Genomic DNA, 11,946 nt, shown 5'->3' with positions numbered 1-11,946 from the left:
AAGTCTGTGGAATTCTCCAGGTCAGGATATTGAAGTGGGTAGCCTTTCCCTTCTCCAGGGGATATTCCCAACCCAGGGATTGAACCCAGGTCTCCTGCATTGCAGGCAGATTCTTTACCAGCTGAGCCACAAGGGAAGCCCAGGAATACTGGAGTGGGTAGCCTATCTCTTCTCCAGTTCATCTTCCCTACCCAGGAATCAAACCAGGGTCTCCTGCATTACAAGCAGATTCTTTACCAACTGAGCTATTAGGGAAGTCCAGTGACAAACCTAGACAGCATACTAAAAAGTGGAGACACCACTTTGCCAACAAAGACCTGTCTAGTCAAAGATATGATTTTTCCAGTAGTCACATATGAATATGAGAATTGGACCATAAAGAAGGTTGATCAGCAAAGATTTGATGCTTTCACACTGTGGTGCTGGAGAAGTCTCTTGAGAGTTCCCTGGACAGCAAGGAGATCGAACCAGTCAATCTGAAAGGAAATCAACCTTGAATATTCATTGGAAGGACTGATGCTGAAGCTCCAATACTTTGGAGCTTGGCTACCTGATGCAAAGAGCTAATTCATTGGAAAAGACCCTGAAGCTGGGAAAGATTGAGGGCAGGAGGAGAAGGGGGCAACAGAGGATGAGATGATTGGATGGCATTTTCGACTCAATGGACATGAGTTTGAGCAAATCTGGGGAGATAGTGAAGGACAGGGAAGCCTGGCATGCTGCAGTCCATGGCATCGCAGAGAGTCAGACATGACTTAGTGACTGAAAAACAACAATAATAAACAGATGGAAAAGTATACCACATTCTTGGATTGGAAGGATCAATATTGTTAAAATGACCATTCTATCCAGATTGTATGCAATCCCTATCAAATTACAGTGGCATTTTTCACAAAACTAGAACAAAGTATGGAAACACAAAAAACCCTGAATACCCGAAACAATCTTGAGAAAGAAGAACAGAGGTGAGGAATTATGCTCCCTGACTTCAGTCTATACTATACGCAAGACTACAATAATCAAAACCACAGTACCAACACAAACACAAACACAGTGATCAACGGAATCAGGATAGAAAACCCAGAAATAAATCCGTACACTTAAAGTCAATTAATCTACAAAAAAGGAAGCAAGACTACTCAATGGAGAAAAGACAGGCCTTTCAATAAGTGGTGCTGGGAAACCTGAACAGCTACATGTAAAAGAATGAAATTATTAACAGCACGTTCTTTAACACTGCATACAAAACTCAAAATGGATCAAACACCTAAATATAAGACTGAAAACTATAAAACTTCTAGAGGAAAACATAGGCAGAACACTCTTTGATGTAAATCACAGTAATATTTTTTTGGGTCCGTAATGGAAACAAAATCAGTAGTAAACAAATGGGACCTAATTAAACTTAAATGCTTTTGCACACTAAAAGGAAACCATAAATAAAACAAAAAGGCACCCTATAGACTGGCAGAAAATATTTGTAAACAACGTGACTGGTAAGGGCTTAATTTTCAAAATATACAAACAGTTCATACAGCTATATACACATGTGTGTATATATATATATACACACACACATATATATACATATATGTGTATATATTATACACACACATATATACATATATGTGTATATATATATATACACACACACACACCCAATTAACAAATGGGCAGAAGACTTGTTACATGTTTTTGCTCCAGGGAGCAAACAGGTGCAAAGCTAGTCTCTGGAAGAGCGTGGGAAGGGATTTGGAGAGGGGAGGAAGGAGATCAAAACCCTATTCTGACATGTAGTGTGTACGTTAGTCAAGATATGGAAGCAACCTAAATGTCCACGGACAGATGAATGGATAAAGAAGGTATGGTATTTAAATGTATACAATGCAATATTATTCAGCCATAAAAAATGAATGAAATAATATCATTTGCAGCAACATGGGTGGGCCTGGAGATTATCATACTAAGTAACTCAGAGAAAGACACATATCATATGCTATGACTTATATGCAGCATTTAAAAAGATGACACAAGTGAAGTTATTTACAAAACAGAAACAGACTCCAACAGAAAACAAACTTATGGATACCAAAGGGATAAATTAAGAGTTTGGGATTAGCAGTCACCAACTGCTATACATGAAATAAACAAGGTCCTACTGTATTACACAGGCAACTACATGCAGTATCTTGTAATAAACTATAATGAGAGAAATATATATATATATATATATATATATATATGTAGCACAACAAGGTAAATCAACTATACTTCAATAATTGTCCTTTTGTGTCTGGCTTGTTTCACTTAAGGTAATGTTTTCAAGGTTTATCCATGTATCAGAATTTCCTTCCTTTTTAAGACTAAAAAATACTGTATTTCATGAATATACCATATTTTGTTTACCCATTCATCCATCAATGGACATTTGATTTGTTTCCATCTTTTGGCACTGTGACTAATGCTGCTGTGTACATGGGTGTACAAATATCAGCTCTCAGCTTTTAATTCTTTTGATACATACTTAGAAATGGAATTGCTGAACTTGTAATTCTATGTTTAATTTTTTGAGGAACTGTCATACTGTCTTCCACAGTGGCTTCACCATTTTATGGGCTATACCTGGCATAGCCCATGGTTTTCCATGTTGTCTTAGAGATGGAGCCTGACAACGCATGGCATGGCTGCTAGGAAAAGCAATGACTCGAGGACCCAGGGCTCAGTATGCAGGTGTCCAAGCACGAAGGAGGAAGCCCCCACTTGTCACTGTCCCCCCCTTTAAGCCATGACAGCCAAAGGCAGTCAGAGCTCCAGAACCTTGGGTCTGTCCTTGCTGCTCTGTTGGCTAATTTATCAGACGACCATCGCCTTTTGCTTGACACTAAAGGATGGGAGAACTGGAGGAAATGTTACTAACCCCAGAGAATAAGAGCGTGGGAATGGGAAAAGTGCCTGCCTTACTTGAGCTCCTTTTGCACGTGCTTTCCCAGCAGCTAGGGAAGGTCAAGGTTACAGGAAGCTAGGATCTTTGTTCTTGAGGCAATTCAAATTTGGAGAAGTTGGGTCCAAAGATCTGCTCTAAAGGGAAGTGAGCACAAGGCACAGTGAATTTGTGGGCACTGATTAATATGGGAGAACTTCCAGACTTAGAGAGAGAGGCTGGCGTCAGGGCATGTAAGCATAGCTGGTTTCTGCAATGGTATCCTCCATTGGCACCTGTGCGGAGGGTTCAGACTCTTCCTCGGCAGGGAGAGTTGAGAAGAGTAGACTTCTACAATAGGAGGACAAACATAAGAAAATAACTGAGGCAAAAGTTTGCATAAAATTTTTCAGAATAGGTTCTAGTCCTCTTCTATTGTCAGGTACTGCAAGAAGACCCTCATGAGGCCTCTATCCCCTCCTTTAGCCATAGGCAGGGGGCAAGAGTCTCCAGTGTGTTAACAACAGGGACCTGGAAGGAATGGAAATGCATGGATGGTTTAGTCTTTTTGGCAGGATAAAGGGCTGAACGTAAGAAGACTCAGCAACTCTGGGGGAAGACAGGTTTTGGACCAGCCAAGATGCAGCGGTTTTAGAAGGATGAAGAGAGAAGTGGTTCAGTGGAAAGATAAACTACATCAGCAAGTGTATCAATTAGTGTATGTATTCAACAAGTTTCTTTCAAGAAGTAAGACCAATAAAATGTGTATATACATAGGAGATCTGTTATGAGGAATTGGCTCACACAATATGGAAGTTGTGGTGGGGCCAGCATGTTGCAGAAACAGGAGAGTTGATAGAGTTGGATAAAGTCCAAATCAGTGTGCTGGGGAACTCCCTCCTCCTTGGGGAGGTCAGCCTTTTTGTTCTATTCAAATCTTCAACTTATGGGATGAGGCCCACCCAATTACGGACAATCTGCTTAACGACTTACAAATTACCCATGACATTTTTCACAGAACTAGAACAAATAATTCTAAAATTCATATGGAACCATAAGAGACCCAGAATTGGGTCTGAAGAAAAAGAATAAAGCAGGAGGCACAACCTTCCCAGGCTTCAGAAAATACTACAAAGCTCCAATAGTCAAAACACCATGGTATTAGCACAAAAACAAACAGATCAATGGAACCAAACAGAGAATCCAGAAATAAACCCACACGCCTTCAGTCAATTAATCTTCAACAAAGGAGGCAAGAATATACAATGGGAAAAATACAGTCTCCTCAGCAAGTAGTGTTGGACAAGTTGGACAGCTGCATGTAAATCAACGAAGTTGGAACACACCCTCTTGCCACACACAAAAATAAAACTCAAAATGGCTTGAAAACTTAAGCATAAGACATGACACCATAAAATTCCTATAAGAGAACATAGGCAAAGTATTCTCTGACATAAACCACACCTATATTTTCTTAGGTCAGTCTCCCAAGGCGATAGAAATAAAAGCAAAAATAAACAAATGGGACCTAATTGAACTTACAAACTTTTACACAGCAGAGGAAACAGAAACAAAATGAAAACACAATGTACAGAATGGGAGAAAATATTTGTTAACAATGCAACCAACAAGGAATACGTTTCCAAAATACATACACAGCTCATGCAACTCAACATCAAAAAAAATAACCCAATCAAAAAATGGTCAGAAGACCTAAATAGACATTTCTCCAAACAAGACAGACAGAAGGCCAAAATGCACATAAAAAGATGCTCAACATTGCTAATTATTAGAGGAATGCAAATCAAAACCACAGTGAGGTAGTACCTCACACCAATCAGAACAACTGTTATTAAAAAGTCTACAAATAACAAAGGCTGGAGAGGATGTGGAGAAAAGGGAATCCTCCTATATTGTTGGAGGGAGTTTATATTGTATACTATATTGTAAGCTGGTGTAGCCAATATGGAAAACAGTATAGAGGTTCCTCAGAAAACTAAAACTAGAATTACCCTATGATCCAGCAATCTCACTGCTGGGCATATATCCTGAAAAAATTATAATTCAAAAAGATACATGCATCCATCCTTATGTTCATAGCAGCACTGTTCACAATAGTCAAGACTGGAAACCAGGTAAATGTTCATTGACAGATGAATGGCAGTCCAGTGGTTAGGATTCAACCCTTTCACTGCTGGGGCCCAGGTTCAATCCCTGGTCAGGGACCTAAGATATTGAAAACCACATGGTATTGCCAAAACAAAAACAACAAAAACAGATGAATGGATAAAGAAGATGTGGTACATATGTACAGTGGAATACAACTCAGCCATAAAAGCAAACAATATAATGTCATTTGCAGCAACATGGGTGCAACTAAAGATTATCATACTAAATAAAGTAAATCAGAAAGACAGACACCATATAATATGACTTATACATGACATCTAAAATATGGCACTAATGAACCTATCTATGAAACAGAAACAGAATCATGGACATAGAGAGCAGACTGGTAGTTACCAAGAGGGAAGGGTTTGGGGGAGGGATGGAGTAGAAGGTTGTGGTTAGCAAATGTAAGCTCTTGTATATAGAATGGATAAACAACAAGCACAGAGGACTAGATTCAATATTCTATAATAAACCATAATGGAAATAAAAAAGAATATATATATGTATATAATTGAATCACTTTTCTGTACAGCAGTAATTAATACAACATTGTAAATAGACTAGTCTTCAGTTTAAAAAACAGTTCACCAATTGGAAGGTTAATCTCAGCTGAAAACATCCTCCAATGAGACATGTAGTTAACTAACACTGTGTATCAACCACTCCAGAATTAGTGGTTTAAAACAATGAGTCCATGGGTCGACAAGCCAGTTCTGCCACCTGAGCCAGACACAGTAGGCTGGGCCCCGTCATGCACCTGCAGTCAGCTGGTACAGGATGACCTCAGATGGAGTGCTTCATCTCTGCTCCATGCAGTCTCTCACCCTCCAGGAGGCTAGCCTGGGTTTATTCACTTGCTGACTAGGAAGGGTTCCCAAGGAACAAGTAGATGAACAGGAGATATTGAGGCCTGGGCTCAGAATGGATGCGCCATCACTTCCATAGCACTCCACTGGCCAACGTGGGTGAAGAGGCCAGACAAGATTCCAAGGGTGGAGAAGTAACTCTGTCTCTTCATGTGCAGAGCTGCAAAGTCACAGCGCCAAGGCTGTGGATATAGGAAAAGGAAAATTGCTACCATTTTTGCTGACCGTCTACTAAAGTGAAGGGAGCACACTTTGTGAGCGTCTGAAAGTGTTGCTGCTCTTGTTTAGGGAGAGTTTTCAGGGCCTGGTGCTGTCAGATGTTTAAAGCGCTTCTCTTGGGTGAAGTTAGTAGCTTTGGGGGAAGGAACACACAATAGCAGAGATACACTGGGCTTTAAAATCAGGGTCTGGCTCAATCAGAGCCCTCTCTAGTCCATACAACACCTTCACTTGTGTTAGGACAAAAGGCAACCCTTCTCTCTGACTGGCACTGCCCTCCTAGAGAACCCACACTGTACATAGCAGCCCTCACATCTGAACACTGGTATATGCTCCAGTGTATCTCCTTGGAGCTTCGATTTCCACATATGCTGATGAGAATTACAACACCGCCCTCACAAAGGCCGTGGTGAGGACTAAATGAGTTTAGGTATATAAAGTGTCCAGCATACTGAGCACTTGGTGCTCAGAAACTGTTAATGCCTTTCTGCCTCTCTGCTGTAAGAAGCCACACTGAAGAGTACTTTAGAACATTCAAGGATGCCTGCGAGTCTTCAGTCAAAGCAATCATGAAAGGAGAGAAACTTATACAAGTGCATTGAGTTCTTGAACTTGACCTGGGTGGGGGAGCAGTTCAAGAGGCCTGTGTGTTGCTCATCCTTTGCACCCCAAACTTGGGTTGCTTGAGTTTTACTAAGGGATTACTGCAATAATTGAAACAGAGGATAACTATCTTGTCTATACCCAACCTAAAAGTTATTTTCAGAGGAATAGAAAACATTTCAAATTACTGAATGAAAGAGTGGGGAGGTGAAAACAGAAGAAAAGCCTCACGCTTCTTACCAGCAGATAGGATGTTCATACATGTAAGAATATATGGAGGCTTCCCTGGTGGCTCAGTGGTAAAGAATCTGCCTGCAGTTCAGGAGACCCAAATTCAATCCCTGGCTCGGGAAGATGCCCTGAAGAAGGAAATGGCAACCCACTCCAGTATTCTTGCTTGGAAAATTCCATGGATGGAGGGGCCTGGCGGGCTACAGTCCATAGGGTCGCAAGAGTCTACGACTTAGCAACTTAGTGACTAAGCCACCACCATGCAAGAATAGATGAGGAACCAAATAGAAGTGTTAACACAAGTCATACATAATTCACATAAGAAGTTCTATTTTAGCCTGACCTGGGTGTTCAATTACATGTTCAGTCCACGGGACCTAGAAACAATCATGCAATGTTATTCCTCCCAAGAAAGTGGCTCTTCATTAGTGATTCTAATCTGTCACCTGATGCTCACAAGCCATTATGAAATCCATTTATATTCCTAGATTCGAAAACTAAATTGGAGGTATGAGCCAAAGGGTACATTAAATTAGGGATTATTGCTTGTGGCACTCTATGTGAGCCAGGTGATGCTGGGCCATTTTAATTAAGAGTTTGTTTTCAGTAACAACACAAGCAAATGAATAACATTAAGTCAACACTGAGACAGTTGTGGGGGGAGGGGTTATGGGGATAATTGAAATATGCAGTTGTGTTATAGGTCTATTGTGCAGAGTTCTCTTAGTCATCAGAAAAAACTGCTTTGGAGCAACTGAATCAAATCCGTACACGGGGCATGGAAATTGAGCACCAAGAAAAGATGATGGCTAGAGAAAAAAGGGGCTTCCCTGGTTGCTTAGCAGTAAGAATCCACCTGCAATACAGGAGGATTAAGGTAGAGGTGGGGTTTCAACCAGGTGTATCTGATTCCAAAGCATACTGTTAAAACAGAAACAGACTAACAGACTTAGAGAATGAGCTTATGGTTATGTGGGAGGAGGGACAGTTAGGGAGTCTGGGACTGGTATGTACACACTGCGGTATTTAGAACAGATAACCAACAAGGACCTACTGTATAGCACATGGAACTCTGCTCAATAATAAGTAACAAACCTAAATGGGAAAAGAATTTGAAAAAAGATACATGTATATGAACAACAGCATCAGTTTGCTGTACATCTGAAACTATCAACTATACTCTAATATAAAATAAAAAGTAAACAAAAAAAATTACAAAGCCTATGTTATTAACTATGAGACTTCACTATCTGCCTGTCTTATTGTCCCCAAGGAGGAAAAAGCTAAAAATAACCAAAAAAAGTTTGGGAACCAAAGCATGAGATTAATTTTGCCAAAATATTGTGAGGTTTAGGGAAGAGATTTGGGACTATTTTTCTCTGAAGTTTTCTCTTTAGAACAAAAATGTATGTGTGCATCCCTTCATCAATATACTATATACATGTCACTGGAAGCCTTTACGCCTTCACCATAAATTATCCACTCATATTCAGTGAGGGTCTTTCATTGTATTTGATATGCTTTTATCACCAAAGCTGAGTGTCTGGTTAGCCCATGTGTGTTTTCACATTGTTCGCTATGTTTTATTTCATTAAAAACTAAATTCACTGAAATCAGAGCATTATTCAACAATGCAGATTTACTTTTTTTTTTTGGCAGATAAGATGGAAGAAGTGGGTTTCATTCCAGAATTGCACAGTATTTCATTTTTAAAAATCTTTCTTGAAAAAAAAAAAATCCTCATTGAACATAATTTGTCTGCCAAATCTTTCTTCTTTGCTGCATATCATAGGCTCTGCTCTTTCTAGTTCTAGTTCTCCCCACCCCCTCCAGTTTGCAGATAATCTTTAGGAATCCTAAGTCACATTTTCTTCTTTATGCAGATCAACTTAATTTTATCCTACTTCTTAGTTCCAAACTTAAAAATCTCCATTCTGACTGGGAATGAAGATATTGTTTGTACTGAGCAAACAGAAGACCCTCCTATCACTAGGGTCATTCTCTTTGAAAGAAAACTATAAATGACAAAAAAAAAAAAAACCTGTTAAACTACATAACAGCAAATGGTCTTAATTAAAACCAAAACTAGCTACATCTCCTTCTGCCTCATAAGGGCAGTGTCATAATTTATACCAGGGAAAGTAAACCTCTCTTCTCTAACTCTTCATTTCAGAGACTAGTGAGGAGAGAAATAAAGAAAGACTGAAACTTCAAGCCTTCCCCAGTTCTGTGCTAAGGCATCATTCAGCATGGGATTCATTCTCAGACATAGGAGCCTAACCAAGCCATTACCTTTCCACGTAAAGATAAACCCCCAGAACACACAGTGACATCATTCTTCCTTTCTCTTAAAGTCCCCTAAGTTATAATAAGCTTAGGGGACAGTTTTTTCCCTGCTATTTTTGACAACTCCTCAGAGGCTGCAGTGATACTTTAGATGCCCTTCCTAATATCAAAGGATTTCTGTCAATTTTTAATTTTTCCTGATTTTGGCCTTCTTGATAACGGGCCTCACAAGCTGTAGCAAAACTTACGCTCCATGAGTACCTTTTTAGTCACCTCCTGCACACTTTTTCATTAGCTATCTTAAGTTATAACTTCACAAAATGAGAAAGAAAAAAATCCAAGGCAAGATTTCTACTTCTGCTGTTCTGGCTGAGTCCACCATGAAAATATGTGTACAAGTTAACTGCATCTAAAGCAAGACTGCTTGTCAACTAGTCCCTCCTCGTACTTGAGGTTACCATAGAGTCTTCCTATTCAGGGAAGTATCCTATAGGAAAAAAATCTATTTCTCAACAATAAAGAAAATCCATGACAGCTAACTAAAAGAGTCAAATCTAATTCTTCATTCTTAAATAAAAACAATAACTAACAATCAGGCTTCCCTTGTGGTTCAGTGGTAAAGAATCTGCCTGCCAATGCAGGACACACATGGGTTCGATCCCTGATCCAGGAAGATCCCACACGCCACTGAGCAACTAAGCCCATGAGCTGCAACCACCAAAGCTCTCGAGCCCCAGAGCCGGTGAGCTGCAACAGGAGAAGCCAACACAACGAGAAGCCTGCGCTCCCCAACTGCAGGGTAGCCCTCGCTCACCACAACGAGAGAAAAAGTCCGCAGAGCAATGAAGACCCAGCACAGCCTAAAATAAACAAATAAATTAATTTTTAACACGACTAATTTGGTCAGAGATGTCGAGGAAAACTAGTACCATAAAAGAGAAAAACTAATTTCAGAGAAAACAATTCATATAACTGAATAATGATAATAAAATATATTTAGCATGTGAACATGACCAATAATAACAGCAACACTAACTCAAAGCCCTGTTTTATTTATTTATTTATTTATTTGATATTTTATTCTTTTTTTTTTCCATTTATTTTTATTAGTTGGAGGCTAATTACTTTACATCATTGCAGTGGTTTTTGTCATACAATGAAATGAATTAGCCATGGATTTACATGTCAAAGCCCTGTTTTAAACACTGTACATATGTTGACTTATTCAAACAAAAATCCTGTTTTTATAGATGAAGAAAATGAGGCTTAGAAAGGCTGAGTAAAACACTCAAGGTCACAGAGCTCATAAGCAGCAGACCTCAGTTCAGGTCTATCCAACTCCAAAGCCCATGTTCTTAGTCCCTAGGCTGTATTGCAGTCAGAGCCTTAATCTTTGAGTCTGACACTTCAAAGTCCTCACTAACATTTGTCCCAAAGGATCCACCAATCTCCCAACTTTTCATGGAATAAGACCACTCAACGTCCACTGTGACTTTTCTAAGAAAGAGTCTGGGGAAAGGTAAAAACTTGAATTTGGCCTCCACTTACATACATTTTGGGAAATAAAATTACTAAAATCAGCCTATGACTTCAAGAATATCCATGAGCTTTATTTCATAACAGGATGTCCACACTAAAACTTGTGCATCTAGTCTTTCAGAACCAGAAATAATCTGAACCATCTAGAGGTATGTCTAAAGCATATTCTTCCAGAGGCTAGGGATGTTAGTCATAGATCTTAAGCTATGTAATTGAAACACTGAAACTTGTTAGAGAGGTCTGTGAAATAATCCAGATAAACTGGTTGTCCACACTGACCAAGGTTGGCTTGTTCTTAGTCGCTCAGTTGTGTCCGACTCTTTGCAACCCCATGGACTGTAGCCCGCCAGACACCTCTGTCCATGGAGATTCTCCAGACAAGAATACTGGAGTGGGTTGCAATTTCCTTCTCCAAAGGTTGGCTTAGTGAGGTTGAATTTTGATTACTCAACTGAAATAATTCAGTAGGATTTTGCATATCTGACTTACAATTATTTTGAAATGTCTACCACAAAAGTTTGGCAAGGTTTGCTTTACATCAATGAAGTAAAAAACTACTATCGAAGGAACTTCCCTGGTGGTCTGATGGCTAAGTCTCTGTGCTCCCAATGCAGGAGGGGGCCTGAGTTTGATCCCTGGTCAGGGAACCAGATCCCACATGCTGCAAATAAAGATCCTGCATACTCCAACTAAAAGATCTTTTAAAGAAATTATACAGAGATTTATCATTCCACCTGATTTGTAATGAAAAGACTGGAACGTGTCACGAGGATGAATTTGTGAGAGATGTGAATAGTGAAGAATCAACTCTCAGTGCTCACTTCGGCAGCACATATACTAAAATTGGATGCATACAGAGTAGATTAGCATGGCCCCTTTGCAAGGATGACACGAAAATTTGTGAAGCATTCCATATTTTTAGGGAGCCCAAACTGGGGCTCTGTAACAACCTGGAGGGGTGGGAGGCAGACCGGAGGTACAAGAGGCAGGGAACATGTGTATACCGATGGCTGACTCATGCTGATGTGTGGCAGAGACCAACATGATATTGTAAGGCAATTATCCTTCAATTAAAGATAAATAAAATTTTCAAAAAGAACACATTTATAC

At 39.7% G+C, this 11,946-nt stretch overlaps 1 non-coding gene across 1 annotated transcript; it reads left to right on the top strand.

Annotated features, from left to right (window-relative positions):
* Positions 1–11,649: 11,649 nt before the first annotated feature.
* On the top strand, positions 11,650–11,756 carry LOC139038148 (U6 spliceosomal RNA). Its single transcript, XR_011491091.1, has one exon. It is a non-coding gene; the product is annotated as a U6 spliceosomal RNA (small nuclear RNA).
* Positions 11,757–11,946: the final 190 nt, after the last annotated feature.

Source organism: Odocoileus virginianus, chromosome 13 (genome assembly GCF_023699985.2).
Source record: "Odocoileus virginianus isolate 20LAN1187 ecotype Illinois chromosome 13, Ovbor_1.2, whole genome shotgun sequence".
NCBI lineage: Eukaryota > Metazoa > Chordata > Mammalia > Artiodactyla > Cervidae > Odocoileus > Odocoileus virginianus.
Note: the sequence above shows the minus strand (reverse complement) of the source record. Positions and strands in the feature narration are given on the sequence as shown.